Genomic DNA, 15,697 nt, shown 5'->3' on the forward strand with positions numbered 1-15,697 from the left:
CAGCAGCCCACCAGGCTCCCCTGTCCCTGGGATTCTCCAGGTGAAAACACTGGAGTGGGTTGCCATTTCCTTCTCAATTGGAGACTATTTCAGCTTTATTTCCTCTAGTACAGCTAGTTCCTATACTCTTAGTTTGTTCTTTATTTTAATATAAATTTGTTTATTTTAATTGGAGGCTAATTACTTTACAATATTGTATTGGTTTTGCCATACATTGACAGGAATCTGCCACAGGTGTACATGTGTTCCCCATCCTGAACCCTGCTCCCCCTCCCTCCCCATCTCATCCCTCTAGGTCATCCCAGTGCACCAGCCCCGAGCACCCTGTATCATGCATCGAACCTGGACTGGTGATTCATTTCACATATGATAATATACATGTTTCAATACCATTCTCCCAAACTATCCCACCCTCGCCCTCCCCCACAGAGTCCAAAAGACTGTTCTATACATCTGTGTCTCTTTTGCTGTCTCACATACAGGGTTATCGTTACCATCTTTCTAAACCAATGGATAAGAAAGCTGTGGTACATATACACAATGGAATATTACTCAGCCATTAAAAAGAATGCATTTGAATCGTTCTGATGAGGTGGATGAAACTGGAGCCTATTATACAGACTGAAGTAAGCTAGAAAGAAAAACACCAATACAATATAGTAATGCATTCAGCAATTTTAAATATATGATAAAATTTAATAAAGCAGCTTAGATGACAATAATCAATAATAAGCCCTGGAAAAATTATGATCTAGACTAAGATGGTTGTTATGAATAAAACTCTTTCCATTACTTTCATCACAGCTTTTCTCATCGGCTGATTGCCTTTTACATTGATAAAAGACTCTTAAATGTGCTATTTTTGCCAAAAGAGCCCATCCCAAGTATTTCAGGCATGTAGTTAAAGGGATATCCCTGCTTTCCATCTGAAGCTGAATGTGACCTGCTTCAGCTAATGAAATATGAGCAGAGGTGACATAAATCATTTATTTGTAGAAACTCCAGCAGAAGGCAATGGCAACCCACTCCAGTACTCTTGCCTGGAAAATCCCATGGATGGAGGAACCTGGTAGCCTGCAGTCCATGGGGTCTCAAACAGTCAGAAACAACTGAGTGGTTCACTTTCACTTTTCACTTTCATGCATTGGATAAGGAAATGGCAACCCACTCCAGTATTCTTGCCTGGAGAATCCCAGGGACAAAGGAGCCTAGTGGGCTGCTGTCTATGGGTTCACATAGAGTCAGACATGACTGAAGTGACTTAGCAGCAGCAGCAGCAAGAGCTAGAGAAGGACTTCCTCATGACAATTTGTGGTGAAAACAGGGACTGACTCACATACTCCTCTGCCAGTTTGAACTCTAGAAGACAGTGCAGAGCTGTGAGCATCACACAGAGCACAGATTGAATAAACTTCCGCTGCTTTTGCTACTGAGTGCATCATTTGTTGCTATGATTTAACCCAGCTCTTTCTACTTTATTTATTTTATTACTTGTTTATTTATATATTTGGTTGTGTTAAGTCTTAGTTGCTTCTCATGAGGTCTCTGTTGTGGCATAGTGGATCTTTCTTTTTGGAACAGAGGCTTAGAAATTATGGCACTGTGGCATATAGAATCTTAGTTCTCTGATCAGGGATTAAACCTGTGTCCCGTGCACTGGAAGGTGAATTCTTAGCCACTGGACCACAAGAGAAGTCCTTCATACTTTTTTAAATATGTGGGGCCCTTCATGATCAACCCCACTTACATTTCAGCTCCATCTCCTTCCCTCATTGTCCTTCTCCATACTCCAGCTCATGCTCCCTCCATCCAGCACACTTTTCACATTAATCCCCAAGATGCTGGAGTATAAAAATGGTTAAAGACAAGGCACACAAGGCCCTTCCCATTTCTGAGGGAAAGAGATAATTAACAGAGCAGTAAAATATACAGAAGGCAAGACAGACAGGGCTAAATGTCTTTCCAGCATCTTGCCTCTTCACTTTTCTCAATCATTGCCCCTCACACTCTACTTGGGATTCCATATGCTTTTGACGGTTTAGAGCTTCCTCACCTGCAAGCATTAAAGTAAGCTCTGCACTCTGCTTCATTGGCTTGGAAACAGTTCCTGGTTCAAAGTGAGAAAAAATAAGTTTTTTCAGGCTTTTAGGGAAAGTTACTTGCATATATTTTCACCAAAACTTATTGCAGTGAAGGATTTTTTCCAACTGGATGTATACACATTGAAGCATAAATGGCTCATGGTTTCTGAAAACCATCAGGTCACAGGCCTAACATACTGATGTAGGATGAACTGGACATAAACAGAAAAGGAGAGCAGAAGAAATTTATGAATTCTGTGTTGTGAATTGACAATTAGATAAGGCACTACTCTTTTGGGTACTTGATTATGAAAATCAACCAATACTCATGTCTATTTATGTGTGTTTGTGCCTAACTGGGATGTATTTTAATGTGGTAAAAAAATGAAAGGGCTCTCTAAATATGTGACATGTGAGCTGGGTGGGGTTCAAATGAGTCATGTGTGTGAAGAGCTTGTATAGAACAAGCTGATGTAAAACTCTGGGAGGCTACAGAAGGTATGGTTTTATTCAGGAACTAAAATAAGGCTGTTGGGGGAAGGACTAGACTGAGCTATAGTGGTGATAGTAAGGAGTCAAGTTGGAGAGTTAGGCAGAATTAGGTTAATCAGCCTTATTGATCATGGGAGGAAGTGTAGATTTTATTTGGAGAACAAGGAAAACCCATTCAAGATTTTAATGGGAAAATAAAAGGATCTAATTTACATTTTTTAAAGTGTCTCTTTGCACTAGGTCAGGTAGGTAAGAGGACACAGTGGAATTTTGTATTAGTCTAGTATTAGGATTCGGAGAAGGGAATGACACCCCACTCCAGTACTCTTGCCTGGAAAATCCCATGGGCGGAGGGGCCTGGTAGGCTGCAGTCCATGGGGTCGCTAAGAGTCGGACAAGACTGAGCGACTTCACTTTCACTTTTCGCTTTCATGCACTGGAGAAGGAAATGGCAACCCACTCCAGCGTTCTTGCCTGGAGAATCCCAGGGACGGGGGAGCCTAGTGGGCTGCCGTCTATGGGGTCGCACAGAGTCGGACACGACTAAAGCAACGCAGCAGCAGCAGCAGCAGCAGCAGTATTAGGATTAGGATTAGCCGAGTATTAGTATTAGTCTAGTATTAGGATTTTGTGTCAGAGAAGGCAATGGCATCCCACTCTAGTACTTTTGCCTAGAAAATCCCATGGGCGGAGGAGCCTGGTAGGCTGCAGTCCATGGAGTCTCTAAGAGTCGGACAAGACTGAGGGACTTCACTTTCACTTTTCTCTTTCATGCATTGGAGAAGGAAATGGCAACCCACTGCAGTATTCTTGCCTGGAGAATCCCAGGGACGGGAAGCCTGGTGGGCTGCCGTCTATGGGGTCGCACAGAGTCGGACACGACTAAAGCAACGCAGCAGCAGCAGCAGGATTTTGTATTAGTCTAGAGAGAGCAAATTTTTGCTAGAACCAATAAAAAGTTTGCACTGAAGACATTTAGTACACTTTGCATGTATTACAGTAACTTCCCAACCTGGATAACTTCTTTTATCTTTCAAGTTTTAGCACTAAAATGCTACCAAGAGAAGAGATTAAAGTATCAAAAGAATAAATTTGAGAACATTGTCAATTCTTATTGAGATCTTTATTTCTACAAAACCATTTTTTGTTGTTATTAAATTGAGAATCCTTTATAAAGAAAATTATAAGAATATCAGGTGATCTATATCTACAGATCAAATCCAGATCTCCTGAATCGAAGGTGAATTTTTTTTACCATCTGAGCCAGTGCACATTAAAACATTTAAGTCTTATTTAACTCTTGGTGAGTCCAGGGACTGTAGCCCAACAAGCTCCTCTGTCCATGGGATTCCCCAGGCAAGAATACTGGAGTGGGTTGCCATGCCCTCCTCCAGGGAATCTACCCTATCTAGGAGTTGAACTAGTATCTCCTGTGGCTCCCATTGCAGGTGGATTCTTTACCACTGAGCTACCGAGTAAATCCGAAAGAACACTCAGTTCAGTCGCTCAGTCGTGTCCAACTGTTTGTGACACTATGGACTGCAGCACTACCGCAGTGTATTTCTCTAAAACCCAGGTTTTAGGCTCTGTAGGGGTTAAGAGGCAAACTATTTTATTTATTATTTAAGCTTTTTTTTTTTTTCAGGTAAAAGGTAAAGGGACTCAGCCACACTATACATGTACCTGTTGTTTTCCAAATGCCCCTCCCATCTAGGCTGCCACATAACATTGATTAGAGTTCCACGTGCCATACAGGAGGTCCTTGTTGGTTATTCATTTCAAATATAGCAATGTGTACATGTCCATCCTAAACTACCAAACTGTCCCTAAATCACAAGCATTATTTTTCAGCTTCATGTTTAGCACAATATATCAGTGATGCCTGCATATTCTGCTGCTGCTGCTGCTAAGTTGCTTCAGTCGTGTCCGACTCTGTGTGACCCCATAGACGGCAGCCCACCAGGCTCCCCCGTCCCTGGGATTCTCCAGGCAAGAACCCTGGAGTGGGTTGCCATTTCCTTCTCCAACGCATGAGAGTGAAAAGTGAAAGTGAAGTCGCTCAGTCGTGTCCGACTCCCAGTGACCCCAGGGACTGCAGCCTACCAGGCTCTTCCATCCATGGGATTTTCCAGGCAAGAGTACTGGAGTGGGGTGCCATTACTTTCTCTGGCATATTCTAGTTCTTTATAATGCTAATATTGGTCATTAAAAATCCAAGGACAAAACAGAGTACTTGAAAACTCACTTGAGCTTCATCAAAATTTAGAAGATAGTCTGTAAAACAACTCTGCAGGAATAAAATATATTTATAAATATAGCAGAAAAAGTAAAATTGAACAATTGTGTATAAGGTTGTCTTTCTTCTATTAATGTTTACTATAATAAATCAAAATATAAAATTTTATTTGCTGTTTTTTCTTGAAGGTATTATTTACAATGTATTTTAGGAAAAACTATCTGTATATTTTTATGCTGATATAATTGCATTGAGATTATCTTTATTTTGTTTCTGCTTATAATTAATCAAGTTTACTAATATTGGACTTTCTGTTTAGTAAATGGTTTAAGTACAATGAGCCTCACTTAGCTAAGAAGAATCTTTTTATAATATTCAGTGGTTTGAAGAGTGTATGTTTAACTAAGAATTAATTAAGAAAATTGTTCTGAAGAGTAATGAAGAATACTGATATGTTTTTGTTTATTTTAGCACAAACACTTAAGAATTGACAACCATGATTCTCAAATGTTATTTTCTTTATTTATCAAATCATTTCTATGCTCATAAATTACTAATTTTATTTTTTATCAGAAAATATAATTTGTTCACATAAAGAGAGATTTGGAATTATATGTCATGTGATTGCCTGTAAAATGAGAAAAGTTCAAAATATATTTGTGTATACTCTCAAATTTCAGAAAAAATAAAATATTTTATTAATTGCATTTGCATTGAGAACATTGTACATTTACACTACACTCTGCTGCACAGACTTTCTTCTGCCACACAAGGACTTAAATGCAGATTATAATAAAATCATGTTATTTCCTGTCCTTAATTAATTCAATCAATCAAAAAATGTATACTAACACCATTCTATGTCCAAGTACAATGAATGGAAAAAATCATGAATTTACTAAAAAACGTGGCTTAAATAATTTATAATGAATAAATGAAAACTCATATGCATGAACAATTAATTTAACAAAAATGTCTTTAAAACAGGTAAGCAAAAAAATGCTAAAATTGGACTATGAGTAACATTGCTTCCATCAGAGAATCTCAAAAAATATTAGGGAGAACTCATTTATATAGAGTCCAAATTTTTGGTTTTGAAAATGTTAGCTATTTTTGGAAAATTCATAAGTTAGAGGAGAACCTATAGCTAAAGAAAAATGTTGTGAGCAAACAGAAAGCATGCAACAATAAAAATAAATAAATAAATAACCAAGTTGCTTATTGTGAAGCATGGGTAAAAAAGGCAGAAAATATTAGGAAACTGGGTTTCAAAGCAAAGGTAAGAAATTGTGAGGTTAGGTAATGTTGACTTCAGAGCCATAGTTCAGGGAAGATAACTTCGGTAGCAGTAAAAGCAGGAATGCAATCCAAATGAGGGAAATACAGGGCCTGAGCAAAGTGGCCAATAAATGAATAGACAGATAGGAAAGTAAATAGAAAGATAGTATACTTTAGGAACTGATTATTTCTCTTAAAAAATAATAATATAGAGGGAGAACAAGAAGGATGACTAAAGTTTTGCATTTCATATATTTAGAGTGAAAATGGTTTCCCTGCTGGCTCAACTGTAAAGAAACCACCTGTCTATTTAGGAGACACAAGAGACATGGGCTCAATCCCTGAACTAGGAAGATTCCTTGGAGTAGGAAATGGCAACCGACTCCAATACTCTTGCCTGGAAAATCTCATGGACAGAGGAGCCTGGTAGGCTACAGTTCATGGGGTCGCAGAGTTGGACATAACTAAGCATACACACACACAGAGTGAAATAATGTTTAACTTTTTATGTACTGAGCTTGACCAAAAATTTCCTTTGGTTGTAAAGGAAAAATAAAAGACACATTTTTCATTTTCATCAAGAACTTTATTGAACAACATATTCATTATTTTGTTCCACTACCTTCTGCCATTTTTCAGGCAACTTCATAATTTCATTTTTGCAAAACATTTTATCTTTTTGAATAAAGACCTGTTCCAGGTACCTTTTACACATTGCAAAATATTGAATTTTTTTTTCATTAAGATAATTTTCAAAAGACCAAAATAAGTGGAAATCTAAAGATGAAATACCTGGTAAATATGACATATGAATCAGAACTTCCCAGACAAACTGTAGCTTTTTTTACCTGGTTATCAAAGAAACATTGGTCTTACATTTTTTCTGATGGAAGACTTTGTGTTTTCTGTTGACTATTTTTGGCAGCTTTTCATGAAGTATTACTTTCAATTGGTCTGATTAGGAGCAGTATTTCTTGGAATTGATCATTTGCTTTTCTTTTTTTTTTTTATTTTATTTTATTTTTAAACTTTACATAATTGTATTAGTTTTGCCAAATATCAAAATGAATCCACCACAGGTATACATGTGTTCCCCATCCTGAACCCTCCTCCCTCCTCCCTCCCCATACCATCCCTCTGGGTCGTCCCAGTGCACTAGCCCCAAGCATCCAGTATCGTGCATTGAACCTGGACTGGCATCTCATTTCATACATGATATTTTACATGTTTCAATGCCATTCTCCCAAATCTTCCCACCCTCTCCCTCTCCCACAGAGTCCATAAGACTGTTCCATACATCAGTGTCTCTTTTGCTGTCTCGTACACAGGGTTATTGTTATCATCTTTCTAAATTCCATATATATGCATTAGTATACTGTATTGGTGTTTTTCCTTCTGGCTTACTTCACTCTGTATAATTTGCTTTTCTAAAAGGAGTTCATTGTGGGGGACTCCCTTCCAATACCTCTATATACACAACATCACTTTCTTTGGATAAAGACCAGACTTTGGTGTGGTTGGTGGTGGTTCATTTCTTTTGCCCTCTTTCATCCCATATTATTGTACAGTATCCAGTTTTCAATACTGTCATAATTTGTTTTAAAAATGAATATTTTTGCTACTCTAAGTAGAGAATTGCATGTGGAAATATGGTCAGGAAGGATTTTTGTTTGTTTGTTTGTTTTTTCACTTATGTGAAACCCAAATATCAAAGCAATTAAAATAGCCAAGCTATGTAAATGATTTTCAGTACTTGATTTGGAAATTTGTGTATATTGACTATTTCCCACCTAGTATATTGTTGATTGCTCTCATAAATGTCTCAATTTGTCCATTATCAACTTCAACTTTTCTAATCAATTGTGGAGCAACATTCAATGAGAGACCTCCAGCACAATACACAGCACCTTCTCCAAACACTGTGCAAATCTTTTTTTGTGTACAGTTGCATTTTTACATTTATTAAAAAAATAAAATCATATGCCAAAAATGTTTTTATTCTTCCATCTTTAATACTAAAATAGCTACACAAAAATTCACTAATTTTGATAATTTTTTTTTAATTCACGTTGATGTAACTAACAACTGCCATAATACAATCTAACAAAATTGTTTTGAATGAAGTTGAAAACAATTAAGCATTACTAGAGCCCTCTTTATTTTGGGGGCTCTGAAATCACTGCAGATGGTGATTGCAACCATGAAATTAAAAGATGCTTACTCCTTGGAAGGAAAGTTATGACCAACCTAGGTAGCATATTAAAAAGCAGAGACATTACTTTGCCAATAAAGGTCCGTCTAGTCAAGGCTATGGTTTTTCTAGTTGTCATGTATGGATGTGAGAGTTGGATTGTGAAGAAAGCTGAGCACCAAAGAATTGATGCTTTTGAACTGTGTTGTTGGAGAAAACTTTTGAGAGTCCCTTGGACTGCAAGGAGATCCAACCAGTCCATTCTGAAGGAGATCAGCCCTGGGATTTCTTTGGAAGGAATGATGCTAAAGCTGAAACTCCAGTACTTTGGCCACCTCATGAGAAGAGTTGACTCATCGGAAAAAGACTGATGCTGGGAGCGATTGAGGGCAGGAAGAGAAGGGGACGACAGAGGATAAGATGGGTGGATGGCATCACTGACTCGATGGACATGAGTTTGGGTGAACTCCAGGAGTTGGTGATGGACATGGAGGCCTGGCGTGCTGCAATTCATGGGTTCACAAAGAGTCAGACACGACTGAGTGACTGAACTGAACTGAACCGAGAGCTGTCTTACCGGGAAAAAAATGAAATTTTTGGCTGATTCAATATTTCTTTAAAATTTGTGTCCTACAGATAGCTACCTTCATTTCTAGTAGTGATAGGGATTAAGCTATTTTTTATTTTATTTATTTTTATTGAGGTAACATTAGTTTATAACATTTCATTTGTAAAACCTCATATTTCTGCTTCTGTATATGCTACAGAGTATTCAGCATCACAAATTTCATTTCTATTCTTCACCATGCAGGTTATCCCTTTTACCCACCCTGTCACCTTGCCCTTTCCTTTTGGGTAACCACTCCTTTGTTCTCAGTGTCTATGTGTTTCTTTTTTTGTTTTGTTTGTTCAGTTATTTTACATGTTTATTTGTATATGTTTTATATTCCATATATAAGTGAAGTCATATGGGTTTTATCTTTATCCATCTGACTTACTTCTCTTAGTATAAGAGCCTCAAGGTTCATTCATGCTGTTGAAAGTGGCACAATTTCACTTTTTGAAAATAAATACATATTCTTATCCATTCATATACTGATGGACATTTAGGTTGCTTCCATAACTTGGCTATTGTAAATAATGCTGCCATAAACATGAGGGTGCAAATATCTTTTTAAATTTAATGTGATCATGTTGTTTGGATAAATATCCAGAACTAGAATAGCTGGGTTATATGGTGTTCATATTTTTAAAAATCTCCATACTGTATTCCATAATGACTGTACCAGTTTACAGTGCTACCAAAAGTGTGTTATGGTTGGTTCCCTTTTCTCCATATCATCACCAACACTTTTTGTTTGCTTTTTTTTGACACTATAAAGGATTTTTTATCTTGTTTCTTGTTTGTAAGTTAATTTATTTATTTTAATTGAAGGCTAATTACTTTACCACATTGTAGTGGTTTTGTCATACTTTTTTTTATAATAGCCATACTGATAGGTGTGAGATGGTACCTCATCGTGACTTTTATTTGTATTTCCCTAATTGGTAATGTTAAACCCTTTTTCACATTCCTGTTGGTCATCAGTATGTCTCTTTCAAGAAAATGTCTATTCAGTTCCTCCATCTATTTTTTTTTCATCAGACTCTTGGGGTTTTAAAAATTTGTTTTGATGTTGATTAATATAAGTTCTTTGTGTATTTTGGATAATAACCCTTCATGGATATATCATTTGCAAAAATGTGCTCCCAGACAATAGGTTATCTTCTGGTTTTATTGATATTTCATTTGCTTTACAGAATTTTTAGTTTGATGTAAGTCCATTTGTTTATTTTTGCTTTAGTTTTCCTTGCCTGAGGCGATGTATCTACAGATACATTGCTAAGACCTATGTGAAAAAGTGCACTTCTTATATTTTCTTATAGGAGTATTATGGTTTCTGGTGTTACATTCAAGTATTTATTCTATTTTGAATTAATTTATTTGTGTGTATGGTGTGATACAGCCTTCTAGTTTCAGTTTTTGCATACAGCTACCCGCTTTATCGACAAGACTATCCTTTCTTCATTGTATGTTCTTTATTTCCTTGTCTTAAGTAAATTGTCTATATATTTGTGGGAATCTTAATTTTCATCCATTAATTTATATATCTTCTGTAAATGCCCACCCATTGTTGTGATTTCTATGGTTTTGTAATGTTGTTTGAAATAAGGGAGTGTGTTTCCTCCAACTTTGTCTTTTTTATCTCATGATTGTTTTAGATATTCTGTTTCTTTTGCAATTCCTTTCTTTGAAAAATGTGCCTGGCCTTTTGATAGAGGTTTCACTGAATCTATAGTTTGCTTAGCTAGTATGGACATTTTAACAATGTTAATTCTTCCAATCCATGAGTAAGAAATATCATTCCATTTATCTGTGGATTTTCTAATCTCTTTCAACAGTGTCTGCTGGTTTTCAGATCTTCTACCTCCTTGCTTCCATTTATGCCTGTTTTATCCTTATTTTTGTAATTGTAAATCGAGTTATTTTCTTAGTTTTCTTTCTGTCAGTTTATTGAATCACAGATTTTTGTGTGTTGACTTTATATACTTCAACTTTTTGTATTTGCATATTTTCTAGGTTTTTTTTTTTTTGTAGAGTCTTTAGGATTTTATGTATAAAATTAAGTCATCTGCTAGTAGTGACAGTTTTACTTCTTTCTTCTAATATGAGATTTTTATTTATTTTTCTTGCCTAATTGCTCTGACCAAGACTCCCAATATTATGTTGAATGAATGAGACAATAGTGGGCATCCATGTCTTGATTCTGATCTTACAGGGATAACTTTTGGTTTTTCAGCAGTGAGTATGATGTTAGCTGTGGGTTTGTCATGCTGCTGCTACTGCTGTTATGTCACTTCAGTTGTGTCCAACTCTGTGCGACCCCAGAAACGGCAGCCCACCAGGCTCCCCTGTCGCTGGGATTCTCCAGGCAAGAATACTGGAGTGGGTTGCCATTTCCTTCTCCAATGCATGAAAGTGAAAAGTGAAAGTGAAGTCACTCAGTCTTGTCCGACTCTTAGCGACCCCATGGACTGCAGCCTACCCGGCTCCTCCATCCATAGCATTTTCCAGACAAGAGTAATGGAATAGGGTGCCTTGCCTTCTCCACAAATGGGTGTTAAATATTGTCAAATGCTTTTCCTGCATCTAAGGAACTAATTACATGGTTTCAATCCTGTGATGTATCACGTTGGTTGATTTTTGAATATTAAACCATCCTTGCATCCAGGAAGTAAATCCCACTTGGTCATGGTGTGTGATCCTTTTAATGCATTGCTATGTTTCATTTGTTAACATTTTATTGGGTATTTTTGCAGTTATGCTCATCAGAGCTATTGACTTGTAATTTTTTGTATGTGTGATATCTTTCATTTTGGTATCAGTGTGATGTTGACATCATAGAATTTCAGAAATGTTAGGTGCATAGATATTAATGCCCACTGTGTCTGCTTGATGAATGACCCACTTTATCATTATATACTGTTAATCTTGTTAATCAGTCTCCTGTTACCTTTTTAGGTTGATGTGAGCATGCCTACCACAGGTTTCTTTTGCCTGTCATTTTCTTGGAATGTCATGTTCCATCCCTTCTTTCCAAGCTGATGAGTGTATTCAGAGTTGATTTGAGTTTCCTGAAGGCAGTATATATTTGGATCTTGTTTTTAATACATCCACTCTGTGTCATCTGGCTGCTAACTTCAATCCACTTATATTTAGGCAACTACTGATACATGAAGACTTAGTATTGCCTTTCTATCTTGTGTTTTCTAGTTGCTCTATATCTTCATGATAAAAAAAGGATGACATGCTATCAGCAGAAAAGGAACTATTTTATCTGCGTGTTATACAAACTTCATTTCTTGGGCTTCCCTGGTGGCTCAGACATTAAAGAATCTGCCTCCAATGTGGATTGCATTCTTTTCCTTTGTGACTCTGTCTGCATTTTTGATTTGATGGTTTACTATGATGTTTTTTCTCACTTCCTTTTTTGTTTGCTTGTTTCATATCTTTGCTCTAGATTTAGATTTTATGGTTACCATGAAGTCTGTATGTGTGTGCTTAGTTGTTCAGTCATGTCTGACTCTGTGACCCCACGCACTGTAGCCTGCTGGGCTCCTTTGTCCATGGGGCTTATCCAGGCAAGAATACTGGAGTGGGTTGCATGCCCTTCTCCAGGGGATCTTCCCAATCCAGTGACTGAAGCCAGGTCTCCTACATTACAGGCGGATTCTTTACTGTCTAAGACACTAGCGGAGCCCAAGAAAAGAAGTTTGTGTAACATAGAGGTAATATAGTCCCTTTTCTGCTGATAGCATGCTATCCTTTTTTTATCTATTCAAGATTCATCTTTTTTTCTCTCACTCTTTGTTTTTTTGATCACCATTTTTTTTTTGACATTTTGAGTGTGTTATCAAATTGATGTAGCAATAGTTATTTTTTCTGTTTCCCATCTAAATGTTTATGCTATAATTAACTGCTTAAAAACCTATTCTGAAAGAGTTGCAATCATTTTATTTTATTTATTACCTTACTCAAAATTTTGTATAACTTTGAGAAATCCTCCTGGGCTGCACAGATTACACTGAAGAATCTGCTGATAGTCAAATAGGATTCCTTTGTTTGTTTTCTCTCAATAACTTTAAAATTATTTATTTGTTAATGATTTTTGACAGTCTTAATATTTTGTGTCTTGGAGAAGCTCTGTTTACATTGAAGTGATTAGGTATTTTCTTAGCTTCATGAACTTGCGCTTGCAGTTCCTTCTTCAGATTTGGGATGTTCTCAGTTGTTATTTAAATAAACACTTTGTTCCCTTTTCTTTCTGGAATACCCATTACCTTACTGCTGTCCTTCCAAAAAGGATCAGATAGATCTTGTAAAAATTCTTCAGTTTTAAAGTATCTTATATCTCTTTCATTTTCTACTTATATTCTTTCTAGATTTGTACCTTTAAGCTTTCACTAATTCTCTCTTCCATGTGCTCTGCTCTATTCCCATTGCTTTCTAATGCATTCTTCATCTTATTTGTTGATTTCTTCACCTCTAGAATTTCTGTTTGTTTCTTTTTTAGTTTCAATATTTTTGATACAGTTCCTTTTTTTTTCCCTTAAATTTCTTCCTGAGCTCATTGAACTGCCTTTTTGAGTTTTCCTGGGCCTCCTTACATTTGTTTATGACAGCTATTCTGAATTCTCTACAATTAGATCAGAGCTTACCATGATTTTAGTTTCTGAAAAATTATTGTTTCCTTTTGTGATACTGGTCTTCTATGGAAGCACAACTGGTAAAGAATCCACCTGTAATGCAGGAGACCCTGGTTTGTTTCCTGGGTCAGGAATATCTGCTGGAGAAGGGATAAGCTACCCACTCCTATATTCTTGGGCTTTCCTGGTGGTTCAGATGGTAAAGAATCTGGTTGCAATGTGGGACCTGGGTTTGATCTCTGAGTTGGGGAGATACCCCTCAAGAAGGGAATGGCTATCCACTGCAGCATTTTGGCTTGGAGAATTCCATGGGCAGATATTTCATGAGCCGTTCTGCTGGTGAATTTGTGGTTGTAACAATTTGCCACTTGATCTAACAACTCAACAGGTTAGGGATTAGGTTCATTTTTGTTTGTTTTTTGGTATATCACAATTTTTCTGTTTTCTCTTATCTAAACTGCCTCTGGTTATATTTGAGAATTGGAATTTCTCATCCTCTACTACCTCTCTCAGAATTATGAGTCCATGCCCTCATTATCACTTCTTGCTGCTTACAGTAATCAGTGGCTTGCTGCTTTCAATGTTGCTGCCAGGGGCATTTTGAGGGGTGGAGTCTGTTGTCACATCTGAGATTCTAAGATTCTCTAGGCTGCAGGCTTCATTGCCATTGTAGTAGCCCACCATGGGAAGCTCTGCTGCATCCTTTGTTGTAAGTTTTCTGGTCTCTATCATTGTCCCTGCTTTTCTGCAATGGCTGGGAAACTAAAGTTGTGTTGGCTATATTTATGGTATTATTGAGTTTTCTGGGACTGCAGGCTCAGTTGCCATGCCTGAGGGCCTGGATTGCAGGCACAGAATCTGGTGTCCCTTTGGTTCTGCCTCCTCTGTGTGTGTGTTCCAGTTCGCTCAACTTTATTTATTTATTTTTGTTTTGATTGCATTAAATTTTTTAGTTTGCATTGGAGTATACCAATTAGCAATATTGTGCTAGCTTCAGGTAGACAGCAAAGGGACTCAGCCATGTACATACATATATCTGTCCTCCCTCAAATTACCTCAAACATCCCCCCATTGAGATTTCCACATAACATTGAGCAGGGTCCCTGTGCTATACAATAGGCCCTAGTTGGTTATCCATTTTAAAATATAAGTGTCACTTTTAAATGTAAAGATGTGTGGACTTCTCTGGCACATAATTCTGAGAGACTTATTTTCTTGGGCTACAAACACTGCAGATGGTGACTGCAGCTATGAAATTAAAAGACACTTGCTCCTTGGAAGAAAAGCTTTGACAAACTTAGATAGCCTATTAAAAAGCCATGATGTTACTTTGTCTAGTCAAAGCTGTGGTTTTTACAGCAATTATGTATGGATGTGAGAGTTGGACTATAATGAAAACTGAGCACTGAATAATTTATGCTTTTGAATTGTGATGTTGGAGAAGACCCTTGAGAGTCCCTTGAACTGCAAGGAGATCCAGCTAGTCAATTCTAAATGAAATCAGTCCTGAATATTCATTGGGAGTATTGATGCTAAAGCTGAAGTTCCAATACTTTGGCCACCTGATGAGAAGAACTGATTGATTAGAAAAGATCTTGATGTTGGGAAAGATTGAAGGTGAGAGAAGAAGGGGAGCATAGAGGGTGAGATGTTTGAATGGCATTACTGACTTGATGTACATGAGTTTGAGCAAGCTCTGGGAGTTGGTGATGGACTGGGAGGCCTGATGTGCCACAGTCCATGGGGTTTCAGAGAGTGGACACACCTGAGTGATTGAAATGTCTAACTGCCATCTGATGTGAGACCTCTCTTGACACAGATGGTTAATGGTCACTGGGGGAGGAGAAAACCTGGTTTCCTTCAGTGAAGTTGTGCTTTTCCCTTGGAAGTCAGATTCTAGCGTACATCTTTTGGTAGTGCTAAGTGCAGTTGTCAATACTTCTGGATCACCATCTGCCTTATTTTACCCATATGTAAGTTAGCCTCAATAAACTTTTTTTTTTTTTTTTTACTTTAGAGAGCAGCCTGCTTCTTTTTTTTTAGTATCAAGCCTCCTTCTCTGTTTCAAGGATATTATTCAATATATCAACTTCCCAGAAGAAAAAATACAGTACAGAATAAAGTCAGTTAAAATATAAATCAGGGAGGGTGATTAAGATAATACTAAAATAG

The sequence above is a fragment of the Bos taurus genome, chromosome 9 (assembly GCF_002263795.3).
Source record: "Bos taurus isolate L1 Dominette 01449 registration number 42190680 breed Hereford chromosome 9, ARS-UCD2.0, whole genome shotgun sequence".
Classification (NCBI taxonomy): domain Eukaryota; kingdom Metazoa; phylum Chordata; class Mammalia; order Artiodactyla; family Bovidae; genus Bos; species Bos taurus.